This window comes from Poecilia formosa, unplaced genomic scaffold, assembly GCF_000485575.1.
Source record: "Poecilia formosa unplaced genomic scaffold, Poecilia_formosa-5.1.2 Scaffold66, whole genome shotgun sequence".
In the NCBI taxonomy this organism is placed as follows: domain Eukaryota; kingdom Metazoa; phylum Chordata; class Actinopteri; order Cyprinodontiformes; family Poeciliidae; genus Poecilia; species Poecilia formosa.
The window spans coordinates 240,430-263,695 of NW_006800005.1; the positions used below are offsets into that span (position 1 = coordinate 240,430).

A 23,266-nucleotide genomic window follows, 5' to 3' on the forward strand; every position below is an offset into this window, starting at 1 on the left:
TCTTATTTGATATCCTTGAGACAACAGCTGTTGTGAGTCGACACTAATCCAGGAAGTTGTGATGTTGCAATTCCAAGTATTAATGCGACTTCTCTCATCATTCATAAATTTTGTGTGCCGAGATTTGTTGATTTTGTGTAAATTCCCATAATAATTCTCAAGAAACTGGAGGGACTGATTGATCTAATTTAGCAGTGAACAGATAAAAACTGCATTGATTTGATTGATAACATAATGTTTAAGCAGACTTAATGTTTAGTGTTGAATCTAGAGGGCCACATAAAAAGCTGTGGCGGGCCGGATTTGACACGTGGCGCACACAGCTCATGTTAACTTAAATGAAAAATACGGCATTCTTCTTTTGCACTTTGACAACTTATCGGAACATGGTTTTATTTGTATTAAGGATGCTATTTCAAGAAGGTGCTTTGAAGAATGTTTTTTTCACTTTAAACCGTATTATGGCAAAAAATAAAGCTGAAACAAAATCTGAGAAAAAGGTGCTGCAAAATCGATCACTTTTAGGCCCCAACAATCACCAAAACAAGAAACATCACAACATCCTGGAGCGAATACACAAACTGAATTAAACTGAGTTAGTTAGCACAACACCATGGGAATTTGCTTTATGTACACAAATCTCAGGCCTGAAAGCTTACTGCTACAAAGGAATCTCAGTTCTGACTCATCTGTTTTCTCCTGCTTTGCTCTTACATCATATCAGGGTTCTTATTAAGCATGCCTTGGTTTCTTTGGTGTGCAGCTGTTGCATCAGTTCTCACCACATAGTATCATAATGTAAGAATACACTATCATGACTTGTGGGATTAATTTGTGTGCATTTCTCAAACTGCACTCTCTGGTTTCTGACACCTAAGGTGACCCTCTTTCTTCTTATCACTACTAACTCGGCAGCAGTTGCTCGTAGCGCGCCGTTGGACATGTTGTATGAAAGAAATTAGTTTCATTTACTGTTTTACAACATCTCAGTAAAATATTGATATGACACAATCCTCAAAGAGAGAGTTTAACAAGCCCCCCAGTGTCTCCGATGAGCAGACCAGATGGTGGGACATGGTGGAGTCTGTAGGCTCACGATAAAAAAAGAGAAAAATAAAAGGCAAAAAATAGAGGAGAAGGAGGAATTACGATCCGACTCTGAACGTTTTAGACAAATCTCTATCTGGACACAAACCTCTTTTATCTGTTGGCAATTATTTTCTCAAGCATGTGCACCACAGTGGTTGGCAAATGATAATGAACCATCACATTTAAATTTATGAAGAAAATAAAAGTAGCTCCACAAACCGACTGGTGTCGCATTCAGCCAGCAAGGCAACAGAGATCCCCATGTTGTTCGGTGACGTCTAAAAAAATATATTCGCCTTCAGACGCACATCGCGGCCCTGTTTTAGAGTAGAACATGCAAATGCTGTAATTTCACCCCAACTCGTGTAAAACTGTCGTCCTTGCGGGCGACGCTTTCTCCCTTTTAAGGTCAGTTACGTAGGAGAAGAAAATTGTTTGGGAAAGGCATCAAGTTAGAACCGAGAACAGAGAAGAGAACAAGTATCGGAAAACGAGCAGACCTCAGACAAACACAATCCAAAGCAAGACAGCTCAAGATTTCATGAAAGAAAAACATTAAAAGTGAGTAGTTTTATTGGCTCAACAACCTGTAGCTACTAAATTATCTGTTTTAAAACATTTTTACTATTTATTGAAATAGATATTAAGCCCTGTTAGCCTAAAGCGACAGGCTAACCTGTCGCTAATTACCCCGTTAGCTAACGGGGTAATTTGCTAGTGAACGAGCAATCTGTAACTGGTTTTATCCTCTGTTCCGTATAGTCCATGTATTGTGCATCATCTTCCCATAAACAGCATTTTGTGCTAACATTTCTATGTACAGGACAATCTTAGCACACACCGTTCTTGTTGATGGCTCTCAGTTGCTAAAAACAAGCCAACAAATGCTAACTAGGAAGGTCTCGGGGGTTTTGAAGATTTCTTTTCACCCAGAATCTTTTCTTCTGCCAAACATTCCCAACTTATTTACACGGTGTTCATAGTAGACATCAACTAGCATAAGGTTGCCACTGTTTTTTACATAAAATGCCTACATGATGATAAAAAACAAAAAAGTTTCCTATTGCTGCTACAGAAATATGACATCAAAAGAATTTATACACAAGACTAAGCAAAAATATAAATTAACTATTAAATGTAAAATACATTTTGAAGTGTTTTTGGTGCATCATAAGAGTATATTATTATCAAATTGATTTTAGCCAGTTAATTAGTTAGGTCATCAACTCAGCTAGCTAGCTAGCAATCTGTAGTTTAATAGATATCCTGTCTACTGTAGTTTATAAAACAATGTTAGCATTATAATTATGCGCAACCCTTTTTCCCAGATCATTTCCCAGCAAAAACAGTTCATGTTTTTGCCAAAAAATACTTCCAAACTCTCAATACTTCCAAACTCTCAAAATCATTGCTTGCATTACCGAGGCAAACATGTAATATCCTCATTTTAGCCAGCTGACCATCAGTGCTCAGCAACAGGACGGAGAGATTACTGCATTACTCAAGTACTTTGCTACCTGAACTGTCCCTTTCAGATTTCTTATGCACTTTTGGTTTTAGGCAATTTGTTGGCATAAAGCCACAGTTTAATAAACTCCAGGTCATTTTTACAATGTATTCAGAAGACAATAACGATTTTTCTTACTACAGAAAAAGAGTTGCATCATCTGCAAATACAATGCATTCCAGATCAAATATAAATCTTTAATATACGATAAAAAACAGTAATGTACCTGGTACCAAACCCTGTGGTACACCACATGGTTGAGTCAGCAACTAAAAATCATGATTAATCACATGCACATATCTTTTGTTTGAATAAATAAGCCCCCAGTCATGGGGAAGACCGCTGACGCCACACTTGTTTAAGTTAAAGTATTTAATGATCATCCGTGTCAAAAGCTTTTCATGGCTCTAAAAATTTCAATTTTATTTATTTTTTGCATCAGAAATTTGTCCTGTCTTACAAAATCCACCAGGTTCAGTGTGGCAGTCAGATTTGTTTCTAAGACTATAGTCACTGACAAAGAGAAGATGTTTAGTGATTTAAGATTTTAAAAAGTAATTCACAAATCGTCTTTAGGTATTTTGAAGAATCGAGGTAACAATTAAATCTCTCTAGAATTTGGCAAGTGTTAATCACCAGATTGCCTATTTTTTAATTTTATTTTATATTTTTTGAGGAGATTCTCCAGTAGTCAGTGACTGGTTGCATTTGTGGCGAGTCCCAGATCTCAATGGCAGCATCTCACCAGCCAATTTGCTGGCAGATGAAAGCCCAACATGAACCGTCTGAGACCCGTTCTGTCAGGAAACCTTCCACTTCTCGGTGTGTGCTCACCTTTACTATTTGCTCAACATGTTTGCGGCAGAATCTAATCTTCTCTGGTTAGCTCTTTCTGACGTATTTCCTTCTTAGCCTCCTTTGTGCTGCTGCAACGCCGGCCTTTTCCCATCAACACCCTCACACAAAAAGACTCAGGAGGCCGCTCTAACTCTGGGCGGCCCCAACAGCAAAGTGAAGCCATTTTGTCCGTTTGCCCGCAGTGATCTTATTAAGTCGTAGGAAGGTGTGATTGGTATGCTGGCCACCTCGGCCAGGACTAATGATGCATGGAGCCGTAGCCTCTGGGTGAGACGTCACGGACCACAGGAAACCAGCCGGGCTCCTGCGAACGCCGTAATCCCTCATCCTTCGAAACATTAAGCACGTCAAAGTGTATAATGGATCGGCCCAATTAGCATGTAGCTTTGACGGGGACCACACTTGTTTATACATCCCACTCCAACGCATCGTTCATTTGTCTCGAAGTCTCTCTTCACCAAGGTGGACGCAATTTCACTTCACAGCCGGGTCCTCCGCTCTGTCTGCAGACTATTAAGGCTGAGTGATTATTCCAAGTAACAACGCAGACAATGAATTTACTCTGGGAAAAGAGGTGACATAATGCCTCACACCCTCCCTGCAGAAACTTTAGAGCCGTCTCCTACATCCAGGCTGGATTTCATTGTGAATGTAGTGTGTGTCTGTGTGTGTGTCTGTGTGTGTGTGTGTGTAGTTGTGAGGTTTGACCCTGAAGTTCAAGGACAGTCTTGAATGTGCCGCCTCTGGCAGCTCCTGTTTGTACCCAAGCGGTTTTATTTAGGGACCTCGTCTGCCCACACTATCTCTCTCTCTCTCTCGGACACACACATACACACACCCAAACACACACTGTACTCGCTTTTTTTCCCCTGTAGTTTATTCAGTTTTGTTTGGATAAAAATAAATAAAAAAATACTTGTCTGGATTATCTGTTCTGCTCCCAGTAACACACACACACACACACGCACACGCACACACACACACCCCGTCTCACTCTGACACACTGTCCTGAAGCGGCCCTATGTCCTGCAACCTACTGGATTAATTACTCTCCCCGCTGCCTGTGATCCCCGAGAGCATCTGAGCCGCGTTAGCCGGCCTCTGCCTCTCGCTGGTGGGCATGGAGATGGCAGCGCTCACCCATTCATCACCTTGACTCGCTGAAGAGCGGTACGAGGAATGAGAGGTGGGAGTGGTGGGGGGGAGGAGAATAAAAGTAACAAGGATATAGGAAAGGAAAGGACTGAAGGTGAGAGGAAGGTGGTGAGAACGGGTGGGGAGAGAAATAATAATAATAAAAAAGAAAAACCTAAGTCCCCTCTGACTGAGGCCTGATTAAAAATTAAAAGTGTTGCCATTTCTGTGGTTCCAGATTGTAATGAACGGATTGCTGATTTTATTCCTAAGGCGGGAAAAAGAGGAGGAAGAGGAGGAGGAAGTACGTTTGAGCGGTGGGAGAACAGAGGTGTAGCTTTACCTGAAGATAAATAACCTTACAATGAAAAGTGCGGGGACTGTCCTTATTGTTTCCACATCCAAAAAAAAAAAAAAAAAAAAAAAAAAAAAAAAAAAAAAAAAAACTCCCATTCATTTTTTTATCCTGTCATTTCTTTTCTCCGCAGACGGATGAAGGCCAGGACGGGCGGGGCGGCAGAGGTTCAGGGGACGGCCGGGCCTGAGGGGCAACGAGGGGCTCTGACGGCCAGCGCGGCTCTAATTAATGACGACAAAACACAAAAGAAGAAGTGGGAAGGAGGAAAGTACATAAGTATGTGCGCGGCGTGGAGGCGAGTCGGCCTTTGATCAAACCACTCGTCAGGCTGCTTTTGAAAGCTTCCGAGCCCCGGCGCGTCTCATTTATGTTCTGGTGGCGGAGACGAGCTCCGCGCAAAACTGGCATCGAGCTTAACAAGTGTGTTTCAGGGAGCAAACAAGGGAGTCCTGTTCTGCTGGAGGGATGAGAGAGAAGAGTGAGAGGAGGGGAGAGAAGGAGACGTCTGTGTGTGTGTGTGTGTGTGTGTGTGTGTCTTTAACCATTCAGGCAGCGTAGGCGTAGGGCTTTTATCTGCTCGCTAACACAACAAAGAAGTTTTTACCAATTTTTTTTCTCTGTCGAGTAAAATACTTTTTTTTCTCTCATTCTTACTTATTTATAGAAACACAAGTGTAAATGTCTGACAGCCTGAAACATCTATCTATCTATCTATCTATCTATCTATCTATCTATCTATCTATCTATCTATCTATCTATCTATCTATCACCTGGACAGCCTGTCCATCCATCCATCACAGGCGTTCTGCATTATGAATATGCAGTAGCTGTGATGCTATCATGCTAATCTGGACTGAAATCTGCATCCCTGTCATCATCAAACTTGATTTGAACCCCAAATTAAAAATAAATGGACCCTCATCCAGGATGTTGAAAGACTCCTGGTTCTGTCCTGTGTTGGACCAAACCACCGGTCGGTTGTCCCTCTCTCTCCCCTCCACCGTCCGCTGCCTTACCTCTCTTTCTCTAAGCTTTTCATCTCTTCCCCGTCTTTTAATGTCACCCACATTAAAGACTTTTCTGGATTGATAAATGTTTTATTAGGACTCGCTCACTTTTTTTCTTTTTGAAGGGTAAATACAAAGAGGAAGTGAGGGAAAAGTTGATATCTCCGTCTCCCTGTAGACTCCATTTCCATATCTGTCAGTCCACACGGTGACCCTCCTCATCCTCATTCATCCCTAAACGCCTCTTCTCTTTCATTCAGTCTCTCTCTTTTCCCATCACCACATCTCACTTTACTGGAAACCAGCTCTTGGTTCATTAAAGTCATGTATGAGCAAAAAAAAAAAAAAAATTAAATAAATATAGGCTCAAGTTTCAGCACCTCATAAAAGCATAAAGAAAACCTAATTTTGGCTTTCAGCTGCTGCACTGCGGCAACAATCACCCCATAGGTGAACAAGTATCTTTTATTAAATTTTCAAGCAGCCCAAATATGTTTAAGGGCGCGGAGGACTTGCTGGTTGCACTTTGGAACGACTTGATTCCTCCACCGCTCTGCTGAATCCTACATTTAGCCTTAGGCTTGTGGATGATAGTGTTTCCTGTGCTGGTAATGGCTGCCTGTCCTGTGGGGAGGCGTGTGCGCTCCCCGCCTGGCGGCGCCCCTCGGCTCTGCTGCTGATTGCTGCTCCTCCTCGGATATGTGGGTCAGTTTACGTGGGCCTCAGCGTGACACCGACTTCCACCAACTCTCGAGTATCAAACCCCCATGTCAGAGACACAACAGCGTTCACGACGCTCACATGGCGGTTTGTTACGACTCGTACCGCAGTGGAGCTGCTCCTGCCATCAGAACCACGTTGATTCTTTGTGGCGTCGATTCGACAAGGTGTCGGAACAAAATCCTCGGCAGTTCTGGTCCATACTCACATACGGATGATATGGACTTAATTATTCATCACGATTTTTTGGGTACTATTCCGATAACGATAAAAATGACGATAAGAGCAATTTATTGCTAACTTTTTAGGTAAATTTATGGTTGTGACCTCATCACACAGCAAGCAGAGCCCCACAAACTCAAATACTGTTCTTTAAAAAGACACGATTTTAGGTCTGTCACAATAACACGTTTCTCACAATAAATTGTCCCAGAAATGATTGCGATAAATGGTAATACTGCCATTTAGAGAACACTTCTAACTAATATATTAAATATAATAATGGCATGTTAATGCAAGTTAGCCCGCGTAAAAATAAGATATTCAACACTGTAACTGGAAAATGTTTTAAATATCCAACATTGAAAAAAAACAAAAAACAATCAAAACAACAACAATTAAGATGGATTATAGTCTATATACAAAATTGCATTAAAAAATATCAATCAAAAGTGGAAGTTAGGACTTATTAAAAAAAGTACACAGCAACTTTTTACTGGGTGTCAAATGTTTGCAAGGGTTTTTCAAAATGCTGGCCTTTTTGACAATATTGCTCATCAGTTGACAATTATCCAGTTGGACACCATCAAGATAACTTTAATTTATTACGCAATTAACTGATTTATTACTTATTGTGACAGGCCTACCCATTTTTAAAGTCTTTCTTTAGGACAGCTGTCACTGTCCTGTAAAGAAAGTGACAGCTTTCTTTACAGAACATCAGTACATAGAAAAATAAATAGTTTGCGATTTGTATCGCTAAGCTGCACTAAACTGCATTTAATTATATTATCAAATTTATTAATACTTTTATTGAACAAACAGTGGGGGAAATAGCAAAAATAACGATCCCAACAATATGAGCAGTTTCTGGGGTTTTAAACATCATCAGTTGGAATTTATTATGAAAACGTTGAAATCAATATGCTTTCCATGATAAGGAACGTATCACGATAAATGATAAACAATATGATAAATGCCCACTCCTGTATTTGCACGATCTTCTCTCTCAGCAGACATCTTGAGCTGCACATCCATAATGTGAATATTCCCTTCCACCGCATCCCAAAGGCGCTCTATTGGATTGAGATCTGATGACTGTAGAGACCAGGAGAGGACAGGAAATTCATCGTCACGATAAAGACACCAGTAAACCCCCCAGCACACACACATTACACCACAACCAGGCTTATCCATCGACACGAGCCAGCAGGAATCAATGCTTTCACATCATTTACCTTCAAATTCTCACCTTACCCTGGAGACCCATCGGACCAGGCAACGTTTTTCCCAATCTGTTATTCTCCGATTCTGGAGAGCCTGTGTGAATTGTTGGCCTTAGCTTCCGTTTGCCTCAGGGTACAACACATCGTATTCTGTTGTAAAGAGTTTGTGAATTTGAGCAACAGTTGCCTGTCTTTCATTTCGGACCAGTCTTTCCATTCTCCTCTGATCTCTGAGCTCTGACACCAACAAGGTATTTTGGCCTCACAGCTCTTGCTCAATGGAGATTTTTCTCTTTTCCAGATAATTATCCGTCAACCTGAAAGGTGGTTGTGCCTTAAAGCTGCAGTAACTTTTACAATAAGTTATGTTTTTTCCATATTTGTTAAAATGGTCAGCATGTGGCGACAGTTTGGTATGAGACAGATAATCTATGAAAAGATGGCACTCCTCCACCACCAAGATAGAGGAGGGTCTGTCAATCATCCACATGTACACACTGCTAAATGTGCTGATGGTGAAGAAACAACTTACCGTTCCAGGAAAACTGCTTGTCCGCCATCATCTGTGGCTATGCTAACTGGCCTTAGCATTTGTAGCATTCCGTCTCTACATGCTTCAAGTTGCCACTGTGTTATTGGATATTTCACTTTTTGTGTTAACAAGCGACAGGTGTTTTACCTAAAAGTTGCAGGACAGCGACTCTTGATGACTGGAGTTAAATTAAATATAACTCTGACCTCTTTCAGCTCATGTTGCATGCTGGGTATTTGGTGTAAGAAACGGCTAATCTGGACAAAAGCCGAGCAGCTGCAGGGCTGGGTGTTCATCTGATGATTCCTGCTGTACTTCGTCTTCGTCAACGCTGATATCAACTCACACAAAGGGATGATAAATCGCTCCTTCCAGAGAGCCAAAATCGCGACACTTCCTGTAACAGTGATTCATGGTTATTGTCAAAATCCAAAAATGTCTCAGAGATAAGAAAAAAATTAAAAGAAGTTAGTTGTTTGGATGTTGAGACAGACATTAAAATATTTTATGCTGTACTTTTTAGGAAGAATCTAAAACAGCACACAGAAATAGTTTTAGGGAATTTTAGTTTGTCCCGCATTGCCCGGGTTTGTCACAGTAACTACAAACCAATGGGAAAAGAACAAGTCTGAGTTAAGAGATCCAACTCCAACTGCGCAAAGACCAGAATGCAGAAGTGACCTAAGGAATAAACTCAGGGCAACACTGTTCCAGGAACGATGCATATGGATGGAATGATATATGGCAAGACCTTATGCACATAAATGAACACGAGGAAATGATGAAAACACAAATGGAAACAAAAACCCAAACACAGAAAGAATTGTGACATTTAACTTTCTCACATATTTTCTCCTCCAAAACAGAGCTGCAGAATCAAAATGATTCGACCTTTCTGCTGGTTAAAGAAAAAAACAAATGCAACAAACTCATAAAACTAACTTAAATTGTAATAAACTTATAAAAAATATATAAATAGCATGAAAGCAACTGCGGTGACTGAATTCACTTAGTCTTACCAAAGTGGAATAATTACTGTATTTTTTGTGAAACCGAAGGAAAATGAAAGTTTTCACCATTAGCGTCACACAATGAAAAACATTTTAATTTTTAATTTTTTAATCAAACTTCTACTTCTAAGGTCAGCAGAGATTAATTATTATTTTCAATGTGACATTCTTTCATGACAAATTTCATTTTATTTCAGAAGAATAAAAGAGAGAGAAGGCAGAGGCGTGACAAAGAAAGCATAATTATCGCTGGGAAACACATCAAACATGGGAAGGTTAGGGCCTTGGAAAAAAAAATGAAGCCATCAATTTTTACAGTTGGTTAACGCACGAGTCTATGATCTACTAACGTATCTATCAGCGAGTAAAAACATTTCCACAAAGGATTCATCTGAACCCACTGAGGCTTTTTTTATTATTTTTTTCCCTCATCTTCACAATTATGATTGGATTTCAGATTTTGTGGTTATTATTTTTCCATCTTTTCCCAAACAATGGAAGATAGTGTTGAAGAAAACCAAACAAAATTTGAATAAAAACGTGATTCAGACAAAGGAGCAGCCAGCAAATATAATTCTGTACACCAAAGAATATCATATAAGGTATTATATATACTTTACACCAAATGTATTACATCCCAGTGTCCTAAATAGAGATAAAATGACCACCACGATGTCTCACTGGTCATAACTGGCAGGACAAAAACAGCAGGATCACAGTACTGAATGTATGGTTTTTATTTCATTGTTTAAACAATAAAGCATTGAGTCAAATTTACAGATTTTTAAACTATTTATTCAACTGAAATCCAACATAAAGCTATTTATTACTGTCAAAGAACTTCAGGCGCAACATAAAACATTTTACTGAATCACTAACTCCTTGGAAAGGACACACATTCACGTTCAAAGCTACGGATTAAGAGAGACCCTAGAACAAAGCCTAGAGGAACTCCGCATGTGATCTTTATGTAGTGACAGGGTTAACTTTATTCTAGTAAAACAGGTTAATCATTCTATGAGGTTTTAAAATGGAAAGAAAATATGAGGATTCACATAGAAATTGGTCTAAATTGGGATTTACAAATTAGCAATTATGGAATCGCTTAAAGCGGGTCCAACGAATTGAAAGAATAAAAAGAATCTAGTTCTATGTGTAATTGTTGATCCAATGCCTAAATATTTCTCATAATCATAATTTACAGTTTTTGGTTTGAGACAAAATAGGGTTGTATTTTATTACATGAATGGAATATATTACAAGGGATCTTAAGTTAACACGTATCATTAACTTTTCACACTATTGATGATATTTTACAAGACTTTAGTGTAGCACAGTGTTTCTCAACCCTGGTCCTCACGCCCTCCTGCTCTGCATGTTTTAGATGTGCCTCTATTCCAGAACAGCTGATTCAAATGAATGCATGACCATCAGGTACTGCAGAAGCCTGTTAATCACCCAGAGATGCAATTCAGGTGTGTGGCAGGAGGGAAATACCTAAAAGATGCAGGACAGGAGGGAGATGAGGACCAGGTTTGAGAAACACTGGTGTAGCAGGTTACTTCTTATTAAATGAGGACTATTTGATTGAATTTAATGAAAAAACCAAAGCAAAAACATTTATGTATGGTTTAAGATTTATGGTAAAGTTTCTATTAGGGATAATTCCTACATGTTGTGTTCTGTGTTTTCTGTGTAGTTATTTTTGAGGTTTTCTGTGTTTAGTCCTGTCCCTGTCCTGGCTTCCCTTTTGATTGCTTCCCAGGTGTGTCTCATTCCCTGATTATCTACCCTGTGTATTTAAGTCCACTTGTTGTCTTTGTCTCTTATCGGATCAAGTGTTAGTCTCCCTAGTGTCACGTTGCCTGTCTGTTTCCCCCGAGCTGCTTGTATCTGGACTGTTTCAATATTAAACCTTCAGCTTCATCGTCTTCAACCTGGGTCTCAGTGTTCTTTCTCACCCCAATCAACCACAAATCATGACACCATATACATTTCAAATGATATTTCTTTGATAAAACATGACTGTGGGCCAGGCAGTGTTGCAGATTCATTTCATAATCTGGTCCTTTACATGATTTTTTGTTTGGAGTCTGATTTTGTCTCGTACTATAAATATGCCAACACTTAAAACAAGCAATGTTATTTTGAAGCTTGACATGTATCATGTGTTACTTAATTTAAGCATTTCTTCATTATTAAGAGGAGAACTATGTTAATAGATGTTATTGATATATTGATGCTCTTTGGCTTAGTATGAAAAAAAAGCCTGATCTTCAGCTTCAAGGAGAAGCCTTTTAAAAAAAAGAGGAGCATTATGTTTACTAATCAGATGATGCACAATCTCAAAGAATCTTCCTTGCTCTCCTCATTACCTGTGGATGCTGCTGTGTTCCCTGCCTGAGGTCCTTGGCTGTACAGTGCATCACTCCCAACATAGAGAAGGGCAGTGGTACCGATAGAACCCCACCTGCCTACCAGATGGTTGCCCGGAACCGATAGACGACCGTGGAACTCCGGCTTTCTAGAGTATAAGGGCAGTACTAGTATCTAGTATAAAAAATAGTATTTTTTCTTTAGTATTTATTATGTAATCCATTAATTGTGCTTTTGTTGTTTTTGTGTTGCAGAATAAAGTCCAATCCTTTCTGGGTGTGCCGGGATTTCAGCTGATCCTATGAATATACCAACACTTAACACTGAAGCCTCACAAGCCTGTCAGGGTTTCCCATCAGGCTGCGCCGGCCCTGCATCTGGACACACGCAGAAACTGATTTGATGTTGATAGTAGGGGTTGCACCAATTAGTCGACTAGTCGATTATTTTCTCTGCAACGACTTTTTTCTGGGCCAGTGACTAGTCGCAATCCAAAACAGATTTTTCCAAGGAAATGAAAGAAGGTGGACTAGGTGAGTGCGTCAGAAAGTTCAAATTGTATAAAAACGTAAATAATTTAACAAAGAGAATTACAGCATTGGCTAGGGGCGTTGCGTGGCGCGATGGTTAGCGTGGCGCGGTGCTTAGCGTGGCGCGGTGCTTAGCGCGGCGCCCCGCATACAGAGACTTTAGCCCGCGGTAGTCAGGAGTCCGACCCCTGCCCTCCATTCGCTGGCCCCAGGCCTCTCTCCCCCTGCTCCGCTCTCTCTGCCTCCTTACAGTCAGATTGCTGTGAAATAAACTCGTGCCGAAAAATTCCTTAAAAAAAAAAAGACTACCGGAGTAATGTGCGAGAACGCGTCATGATGTGAGGCTTTTTTATCCCTCAACTACCCCAACTGATCAGCGTCACCCTGCATATTGAAGCTTTTAACCTGGCAGCTTTACGCTCTTATAAAGTTATGGTTTGACTACATCTGTAAACTAAGTCCAAGCTTCATCCTGAGGATCTGATAGAGGCGATCTCGTTGAATTCAACTGTAACCAAATGGGACCCGTTCATAATAAGTTTGGTTTGTGATGTTCCAAAAGCACCATTGTGGTCAGTGTGATAATTTGACTCCTATACGAGTAGCTATCCAGAGATCATCAGCATCAGCCTGTGTTTTGGGGAAAAAAAAAAAAAGTCAGACCCGACTTTGCGCAACGAACTTTTCTCCCTGCTCACGAAGAATGATCTGTTTATTGCTCTTTTAATTCTGCATACTAGACTTAGCAGAAGGGGAGGGGGTGTCAATATTTGCCGTGAAAATAGCTGACAAAGCCTCCAAGTAGTTGTGAAGGGTTTTTGCGCTTGCGTCACTATGACGTCACCGCGACTAGTCGACATCGACTTGACTATTATGATTTAGTCGACCTTAAAAAACATGTAGTCGTTCAACCCCTAGTTGATAGGTGTTGCTATAACAAAAACTGATCTGATTTGATTTTATTGATCTCATTACAAGTAACTCTTACTGCATTTTTATGCTTATTTACTCATTTGATTTTATTAGTGTCCTTACATTTCAACTATTCAGCCTTTTATACTCATTTATTCAATTTAGCTTATTATTCTCATTATATTTCTATCGGACTGCATGTAATGCTTATTTACTCTATTGGTTTGAAATTTTGTTATTGTATTCATTTTATATTCTGTTACCCTTAAATACTCATTAACTCTAAGATTATCTTAACATGTCATAACATTACATCTTTTCAATGGTTTATTAACTTTTAAATATCTCAACATTTTATTCATTTTTGGTTTATTAACTTTTAAATATCTTGACATTTTCTTCATTTTATTAACTCTTGAAATATTCAAATCAGGCCTCGTGCCAGTCATTTTAACAATGCTTATTGGTCCCCCAAAAAATGACAAAAACCTGGACATAATCATGTATCAATAAAATCTTCCCAGGCCGAACTTGAAAGCTGGACGTTATGCTGCTAACAGTTAGCTTTCGTCAACAATTCAGGCGGAAGTGAGAGCGCTGTGCAACGCAAGTAATAACCTGATCGGAACATGGTGCCCTAAGTAATAAAATATAATTTAACGAAGCTTCGAAGCAGGTAGATTTTCCTCGAGGAATTTTAATACTCGAGGTACTCGAATCACTCGAGGAATCGTTTCAGCCCTAGTCTGAAATCCCCAAATCTCATGAGTCCTATCTTAAAGGGTGGTGTAGCTCTTATACAGTTGTTAGAGAAGTTTGTTTGGAGTTAGATGTTGGGAATTAGCTGACAAACTCTGTTACTAAATAACTACTAGCTTACCCAAAGATAGATTTTACCACAGCCACTATAACTGGAATAACAGATAACATATTGACTATTCAAAGCTACTCCTCTCTACCAAACTTTAAAACAAACAAGCAATCAAAACTAGCCCTGTCAGGTCAATAATAGATCTGGGTAATTGCAGCTCCAGCACTGTTCAGCTGTGTAAAAACTAATGAAGCAAAATCAAAACTCTGCGTCGCAGGCAGAGAGATCAGGTAATGAATATATAATTACTGTTGGTCTACCTGATCATTACGAGTGCTCCCATCTGTTTCTCCATGTCAAAGAGAAAATCAGCCCCGTGATAAACTGCAGCCACATTGCACATGAATAGATAAGCAACAAAGACGTGTCACAAATTGCACTGATGATTATTCTGCCAAAGAGAAACACAACAGATGCGGCCATATGGAGTGACGCCAGGAGTGCAAAAGAACAAAGGGACATGTAAGGAATAATCATTCACCAAAATGTAATCACAACAAACAAATTCAGAGCAGCCTCCAGTCTGTTAAAGATTCATCACTGGAAAAAGCTGCAACATGGCGCACAGGGAACCCCCGAAAATTACCCACCATATTGGATCGCTGGTGGAGTAATTGTCCAAAACCTCAGTACGCTCCCAAAATGATAACATTTATCTGAAATCATGAGGAAAACTGCAGAGGCTTTTTTTTGTTTTGTGTTTTGTGTGCAGTAATAAAAGTTTGAGGTTTAGGGATTAAATCTGCTAAAAAAAGAAAAAAAAAAAAAGAAGAAGAGTAAATTGAATTCACATTTACAAATACACAAACATGTTTCACATTTTAACTGAATGCATTTTAAAAACGTTATTTTGCTCACCTGTTGCTTAACAAAAAAAAAACATTACTGAGCTAGAGTGTAAAATGTAATATCAACATACATATATGGTTGTTTTATTGCTGCTGGACAAAAATCAGCCAAGATTTAAAGACTTTCATGCCGTTTTACATGAAAATCATGCAGACTGATGCATCTCAATGTGGAACTTTAATTAATTTAATTTGTTCTTGTTAAAATGAACAAATACATTGTAAAATAATGTAATTATCTTGTAAAAGGTCGTAAAATGAATTTTTAAATAAAAAATTACTCTTATGTTTAGTCTTTTGCTTCTGACTCCTCTTTTATTCATTCCCTGCTAATAAACTGATTTTTTCCCCCATCTGTTTATGAAAGGTGTGAGCGATGCGTCCTTCAGAGTTCGTTCCTGACAAACCGGCAGAGCGAAACCTTTTTGAAGAGCATGTTCTTTTTTAGTGATGTTTGAAAAGTGCTAATCTGCGAGAAATTATGCTTCCATTTTCTAACATCCTGCGTTAATTACTGGAAAATATGGAGCAGTTTTGTTAAATTAGATTGAACATTCACACATTCAAAATATGTCAAAACAAACATTGTCTCTTTTCTTCCCTCTTTTTTTTAGCCTTTACAAATAAAGATGTTTGGCTGTCGATCATAACTGGCCTCACCACCAACCGGTAGCTGGATGTAAAATCAAAATAAACTTTGTTCTCATCGGTGAACGAACCGTGAAGTTTCCATCTTAACTATTTTCAGCAGCTGTGGTCACAGTTCTGCTAATCTGCTAACGCGCTAATGGTGGAGCAAATTTTTTATGACATGTTGCAGCATTTTGATAACTTTGAAAACGCACATTTAGCTTCTGCTAATTAAATTTTTCGGATAAATTTTAAAGTGCTAAATTACATGGCTGTTTTGTAAACTTTCAGTTGAATAACTTCAACAGTCATTAGCTAAACGGTTGCTATTGGCTCACCCACATCATGTGACAAGCCTGGCTGTCTCAGTGGGGAGAAGCTAAATATAGCATTGTGTAACTCTGCAGCTTTACATTGTTTCAGCTGTAGCGCTTTAGCTACAGCTAAATACCATGTTGGTTTAACGTTTTAACGCTGTACCATTAGCAGAACCACTGTTCATAAACAGAGATTCAGGGTTTGTGCAGCTAACTTTTTAGCTACCTGAGAGCTGTATTTCCAGTTAGTTAAGGCTGAAACGATTAATCGGATTAATTGGATTAATTGTGATGAATAGATTATAGTGAGTTGTTGTTTTGCCCGGCTGAAATTCAGTAAAAGAAAAAAAAGAGCACCTTTTGCTTACCAATGATTAAGCTGTGCATTTTAGGAAACATGTTTATTTTCTTATTTTGAAAAAGGAACTGAATCGTCTGTTTATTGTATTTTTTAATTTTGTATAGAAAAGGCCTAACAAATCTGCAGAATGTGCCATTTTTTATCCGATTATCACCAGAATAATTGATAGATTAATTAATAACTGAAATAATTGTTAGTTGCACCTCTAAAGTTAGCTGCAGTCTATAAAATTAACACAAAGTGTGAAGTTTTTAAACACTACGCCTTTAAATATATATAGAAATTTTTAATTTTTACCATACTTCTTGCTGTCAAAGTGACTAAGCTACATTACAGTAGAGCTGCTAAGTCACAGGGAATCACAAACATTTATAAAAGCTCACTGATGACACACCAGCAACGCTCCAGTTTTATGGCATTACTAGGTGATACATTGGAACAACGCAGGCTGAAAACAAACGGGCCGCATCCTGCAGGAAAGCAGCATGTGTTAAAAATTTATAAATCATGTTTAGCCTCTGATATTGCTGCTGATCTTGTCAAACACACACTAGGCAGGATAAACCAATTTAAAAAAACAAAAACAAAAATAACATCAGAGAGTAAACTGTCTTGAAATGGTGCCGTTTTCAACCAGGAGTCTTTCCCATCCCCTTAAAGGAATTTCAAGAAGCAGGAGCACGTTTCCACCTGAGAGGAACATTACAGAAGCCTCTCCAGCTCTGATCACAAATTCACAGAGTGGAGAGACTTAAGAGACGCGTCGACAGCCTCCAGGCCCGCACCGCGAGAGCCCGGGTTCACGTCTCACTGGGGGGGCTCGTCACTTTTCTGTCTGTATTAAGTAACTCAGGCAGAGCAGATCATATCCATATAGAAACAAGCCAACACACACACACACACACACACATACACACACACACACACACACATACATACACACACGTGTAAGGTTGTTGTGCTGCTCCGGTCGGTGGTTTGTCTGTCACACAGTCTGTGCCAAGCCTGGCAGTCAGACTCCAGGGAGGAAATCTGGCTCAGGCAGCAAGTGGCGCCTGATCTCGTGGTGACACGGCCATTCTACGCCACGAGAACCCGAGGCTCGTACAGCCGTCTGATGTTTACTGAGATAACTCTGACAATTTACTGAGAAACAAGAAACTCTCTCCTAACGCTCAGACTGGAGCAGCAAACCCACAATTTGGCGACTCGTCCATTTCCCGGAGCGTCCCACCACTCTCGCAGCATCGGCGTGCCACATATGCTCCAATTTGTTCCAGCTAAGTGGAGCACAAAATGTAAAAATATGTCCTTCTCAGGTCAATGGCAACTCAGGAGAGCCAGAACAGGAGCATCCAACATTTACTGCCATCAGTAAACCTCCAACGACAGGAGAAGAAACATGCTGTATGTGCTCTGAAACAACGCAGCGCGTTTTATTTGGAATACAGGCCAGGTCCGTTTCATATTTTTTAGTCAGGAAAAGACTGGAAAAGGCTGTCGCTTCACAGTACCACACAGAGCAGATGGACGGAGGGATGGATAGATACAACATTTGAACGGTGAGATAAGAAATAAGTCAGGAAATGGACTTAAAAAAAACATATTTCTTTAGAACAAATCTGCAGAATATAAAATAGCATCTTCTTGTGTCTTCCTGGCAGCAGCCACTGCATGTTGGTTTGTTTCTCTACATTTAGTGTAAGACCTTCAATCTCCCAATCTGGCCAATAAAACCTTGTAGTCAAATTCTAGATTTCTCCATACTGCATTAAACATGACCCAACACACACCTAAGGACCACCTCCTCCTCCCAATCCTGAAAACAAACAGCAACAACACGGACGTAAAAATCGGTTTTTAGTATTGGACAAGATTTATTTATTGAAGCGATAACAATATGTTAAAATGTTGGCCATGCCGATGTCGGTGGTGATATATCATGCATTCCTACTACTAACTTACTCTGTAGTACATTGTAGTACAAATGTACTACAGAATACATTGTAGTACAAATGTACTACAATGTACTACAGAATACATTGTAGTACTACAATGGGTAACACTTTATTTGAAGGGGGTGAATAAGACTGTCATGACACTGTCATAAACATGACATAACACCTGTCATGAACATGAATAAGCCTTCATGAATATTTATGACTGTTGTCATAAAGCGTCATTCGGTAAATTATGACACTTTTAATACAAAGTTGACATTATTCAAAATGTCTTTATGACAACTTGACATTAACCAAGAAATCATTACTGATATAAATTAGTTATAAAAGAATTACTGATTGCACTTTAAAAATTAGGTAACTTTATGTTATTAAAGGTAAAGTTTAAACAGTAATGGTTTATTGGTATTCAAATATTCATGAAGGCTTATTCATGTTCATGACAGGTGTTATGTCATGTTTATGAAAGTGTCATGAAAGTCTTATTCACCCCCCTTCAAAGAAAGTGTTACCCTACAATGTACTACAAAGTAAGTAGTACATTGTAGTACAACTATAAGAGTCCAGCCCTCTTATAGTAGGGCTGGACTATATGGCTGGAAAACCCATGAAAATATGTTTCATTTGATATAGATAATTATTGATATTTTGTTTTGTTTAACATATCTGTAAAACAACCAAACTGGTAGCGTTACCTTCCCTGTTTTATCCACAGTTTTCACTCCACACCGTTTTTCTTTTTTTTTTTAATTATTTTTAGGCAGTTATGAGGGACGATGGCAAAATATTAAACTGCTACTGAGCAAGTAGCTCAACAGGTTGTTGCTAGGTAACCAAAGAGTGAGTGAGTTGCTACATAACCAAAGAGTGAATGAGTTGCTAGGTAACCAAAGAGTGAGTGAGTTGCTAGGTAACCAAAGGGTGAGTGAGTTGCTAGGTAACCAAAGACTGAGTGAGTTGCTAGTAACCAAAGAGTGAGTGAGTTGCTAGTAACCAAAGAGTGAGTGAGTTGCTAGTAACCAAAGAGTGAGTGAGTTGCTAGATAACCAAAGAGTGAATGAGTGAGTTGCTAGGTAACCAAAGAGTGAGTGAGTGAGTTGCTAGGTAACCAAAGAGTGAGTGAGTTGCTAGGTAACCAAAGACTGAGTGAGTTGCTAGTAACCAAAGAGTGAGTGAGTTGCTAGATAACCAAAGAGTGAGTGAGTGAGTTGCTAGGTAACCAAAGAGTGAGTGAGTTGCTAGGTAACCAAAGAGTAAGTGAGTTGCTAGGTAACCAAAGAATGAGTGAGTTGCTAGGTAACCAAAGAATGAGTGAGTTGCTAGATAACCAAAGAGTGAGTGAGTGAGTTGCTAGGTAACCAAAGAGTAAGTGAGTTGCTAGGTAACCAAAGACTGAGTGAGTTGCTAGGTAACCAAAGACTGAGTGAGTTGCTAGATAACCAAAGAGTGAGTGAGTTGCTAGGTAACCAAAGAGTGAATAAGTTGTTAGGTAGCCAAAGAGTGAATGAGTTGCTAGATAACCAAAGAGTGAATGAGTTGCTAGGTAACCAAAGAGTGAGTGAGCTGCTAGGTAACCAAAGAGTGAGTGAGTTGCTAGGTAACCAAAGAGTGAGTGAGTGAGTTGATTCCGCCAATCTTGCTTAGCTGGCCGTGTGACATTGAGCGGCTAAAGTCTTTCTTCTGCCTACATCTCCCAGAATGCTGTGCAGCTCTGGATCAGAGTTCAGTGAAATGATTGAATAGTCTATCAGGTGTATTATCTGTTGATATGGATCATGTTTCTTCTGTGATATATGCTGTTATTGATTAGTGTTGAATGTCTTCTCAACACCTGAACACAACAGTGTCTATGTTCACATCACATGCCAGTCAGTTTTTATGCTTGGATGTTTAAATCTCGCGATTAAAATAACTTTAATTAAGTTATTTTATTACCAAAATTTCATCAAACTTTTGGGAACAAACCACAATTAAAAAAGAATAAAAGAGAAGTGTGCTTCAAGCAGAATGAAAAGCCTTTAATGGGCTGAGAAGGACGAAGCTGCCTGCAAAGGCAGAAGATCCTGCCGGGCAGGCAACCCAGGAAAACATAAGAAAACAAGGATCCAAAAATAATCAAGAGATTGGCAACGAGGCTGAAAATACAGGTGGTGAGGCACACAGCGAGCTGGCAGGAAGAGGAGAGAAAATGTGCAGGATGTATATAGTGACGGGTAGCAGGTGTGACAATCACAAGGACCAGTTGTGCTGGGAGGACAGAAACCCAAACCAGGTTGAGGAACAAACTGAGATACAAAAACAAGCAAATGTGTAACCATGATGCATCTAAAAGATATAAAACAACAACCGAAATGCAAAAAAGTCAACAATCACAGAAGAAGACAAACAACACACATCACAAGAGATGCATCAAACAAAGTGTTTCCAGAAAACATTTTAATTCCCCTTTGGGATCAATAAAGTGTTTTTGAATTTGAATTGAGTCAAATCATTAAATGCCAAAAGAATCATAATCGTTCAAAATTCACCTTCAACAAAAAAAATCAGTACAATCCATTAAAATCCTGATTGGTGGAAATCTACACAAGACAAACTTAGAATTGTGGAGTACTCGCTTTAACCCAGAAAAATAATTAGATCAGTCACTCTTTAGCTTATTTTATCAGAAACTGTAGAGTACTCACTATTTAGAAATGGAATTAGATACTTGGCAACCCTGAACATTAGCACTTAGTTTACATACTTTAAAACAACATTAGATTAGTTTTCTTTCCTCTTTTTTCTTTCCTTTGGTTTGTTATTTTGTTTGTATTTCCTTTTAACTCATGTAAAGCACTTTGAATTGCCTTGTTGCTGAAAATGTGCTATATAAATAAAATTACCTTACCTTACAATAAAACCTCAACGATGATTGACTCCAACATGCTCCACTCTAATTGTCAGGGATTGTAGTGGCCAGTGAGACAGAGCTGTGGATAATCTCCAGTTCTTATATGACTGACAGATCCTGTAGTTACCAGGAGTTTGTTTGTAGATCTTTTGGCCACAATTTGTCATCGCCATTTTATGCCACCTGCCACTTCATTTTCTTTTTAGTTTCTCACCGAAACAGTGGATCTGAAGTGAATTCAACAGTTTGTCTGGCATAATAAACAGGAAACAAAACCTCAAGGCAGTAATTACATAAAGTATTTCCCACTGTTGTCGAGTTGTCTTGCCAGCTTGTACCGACTCTATGATGAGACGTCCTACTTTCCTCCTTTACACTCCAGCCCTATCCGATCTGTAGCAAAGAGGGCAACTAATGAAGGAACAAAAAGCAAGCATTGCACATAAAACTAATTCTGAGCAAGACCACCGCAGAGATTTCAGTGCATCTAAGGGCAGAGAGCAGGACTGGGCCTGGTTCGCTTGGCAAAGACAGGCTCGCAGACACAGAAGGTGAGGCTGATAACTATGCCGAATGCCAAAAAAGATGAATGGAAATCGTTCAATATTCAGAGGGCATAGCCCTTTGCCAAACGCATGAGAATATCATGGATCCAGGCCATAAATGAGCTCCAATGGGACCAGAAGTCTCTGCAGGGCCTAAAAATACAAACCCTGATACCGTGTTACAGGAATTTATTCCTTGGAGCTACGCGACCAAAGGAGACGTTCCGTATGTGTGAAGATGCATACAGATCGGTCCGAAAGACTGGGATTCTCACTGAGATTTGGTCTCACAGAGACAATCCCTAGTAGTTTTTTTTTTTTTTTTTTTTTTTGTACAGTTTTTCATATTTATTGAAATAGGTCATGACCCTAGCAGTGTCGGCCACAGTTCTGAACTGAATGGCTGTTAATCTTTTCTAATTTTTAACACAATGTGTCATTTCAAAGTGGGTCAGCTTAAAAAACACAAACGTCCTGCTTCACGTGTAGGTAGGAAATGAAAAACCAGACCTGGGTCAAAGGACCAGGCGTGATCATGGCTCTGTGGGTAGAGAAGTCGTCTTGTGATTGGAAAGTTGTAGGTTCGATGCCAGCTTCCTCCTGCCACATGTCAGCGTGCCCTAAACATCGATCTGCATATCGGTGTATACTCTAGTGCAGTCTTTCTCCCCCAGTGGTCCGCGAGGTACTGCATGTAAACGATCGTTCATTTGCCGTGACGTCAGCTCAAAGTGCGACACTACTGCTAGCTTGTCAAAAGTAATAACGGAAAATTGGCTTACAACTTTTGAGTTGTTGTGGAAAGGAAACAACTCCAGGAATATTATATGATCAGAGGAAGCTGAGTGTTGTCTGTCGTTAAGAAGTGATTGGATTCCTTTGAACGGCTCAATGCGGTGAGCGGTAGGACTCGACTCAGTTAGTGAGAAGTGCACTTTTTTTTGATGACTTTCCTTGGTAATGTAGCCCTAACCATTTATTTCATTAGAAATTATGAAATTAAATTAAATGCAATAGATAAATGCAATTGCTAGAAATGGGTTAATTATTTTTATATTTAATGGTGCAGAAGAAGATTTTTTGTTTCTGTTAAAGCAACTCAAGTCTATTTTTCTCGTTATATTTTCGTGCCTCTAAATCACAAATAGAGAAAACCACCTTTCTAACATCTGGCTGTATTTGCAGGTCCAAGCTAAGCCATCATCTGTATTTATCTAAGGAGAACAGTCTTCATTTAGACGTCTGAATGCGTGCAGGAATAAAATGCATATTGCAATCCCTGTAAGTCATTTGAATGCGATGAGATTCATATTTCTAGAGAGCGAATCTGAGGCTGAGATTCCATTACAAAATTTGGTGATACTC

The 23,266-nt window shown here is 39.4% G+C and overlaps 1 protein-coding gene and 2 long non-coding RNA genes across 3 annotated transcripts in view; 1 reads left to right on the forward strand and 2 right to left on the reverse strand.

Moving 5' to 3' along the window:
* The window catches only part of gpc3 (glypican 3), a 199,814-nt gene that overhangs the window by 131,047 nt on the left and 45,501 nt on the right, over window positions 1-23,266 (reverse strand). The gene's annotated exons all lie outside the window — the stretch shown is intronic.
* LOC107836546 (uncharacterized) lies at window positions 11,054-21,158 on the reverse strand. The gene is made up of 3 exons (XR_001662462.1): window positions 21,057-21,158; window positions 17,646-17,651; window positions 11,054-11,066 (listed from the first exon to the last, which is right to left on the reverse strand). It is a non-coding gene; the product is annotated as an uncharacterized LOC107836546 (long non-coding RNA).
* LOC107836547 (uncharacterized) lies at window positions 19,222-20,944 on the forward strand. Its single transcript, XR_001662463.1, has 2 exons — window positions 19,222-19,295; window positions 19,956-20,944. It is a non-coding gene; the product is annotated as an uncharacterized LOC107836547 (long non-coding RNA).